Raw genomic sequence first — 479 nt, 5'->3', positions numbered from 1 at the left:
ATGGAGGGCACAGGTCCAGCATTCCTTTCAAATGTTATACCTTCCTAATTATACAGGGTGTCCCACGAAAGGCGAAACTGGGAATTAAGAGTGTCGTTACTTTGTAACCGAAACCTGTACATACATAAGTCATACACCAAATGTTAGCCCTGTCCAAGTAGATATTTTTAAACATAGAAACAACAAACGGGGTGCACTGTTGTTCATGCAGTGTTGCCAAATGTAAGTGAAAGTGTAAATTTATTTTTCCACAAAGCATAGAAAATTGCATGTCAAACATTCGTACGGAAATTTGGACGTCAATTTCCACCTTGGGTAGGTGGACTGTTTCGCCATCTATAGTTCAGAGAAGAAAACCGATCGTTTTCGAGTATAGCCAATCCTGAAATGCCTCGTAAAGGCGTACCGGTCCAAATGAGTGTTTTAAAAAAATTATGAGGTACAGTGGCAACACTGTTGATGTTTGAAGGCAACAAAAG

Source organism: Lepisma saccharinum, chromosome 8 (assembly GCF_977018435.1).
Source record: "Lepisma saccharinum chromosome 8, izLepSacc3.1, whole genome shotgun sequence".
NCBI classification, from domain to species: Eukaryota; Metazoa; Arthropoda; class Insecta; order Zygentoma; family Lepismatidae; genus Lepisma; species Lepisma saccharinum.
This window is presented reverse-complemented; position numbering follows the sequence as displayed.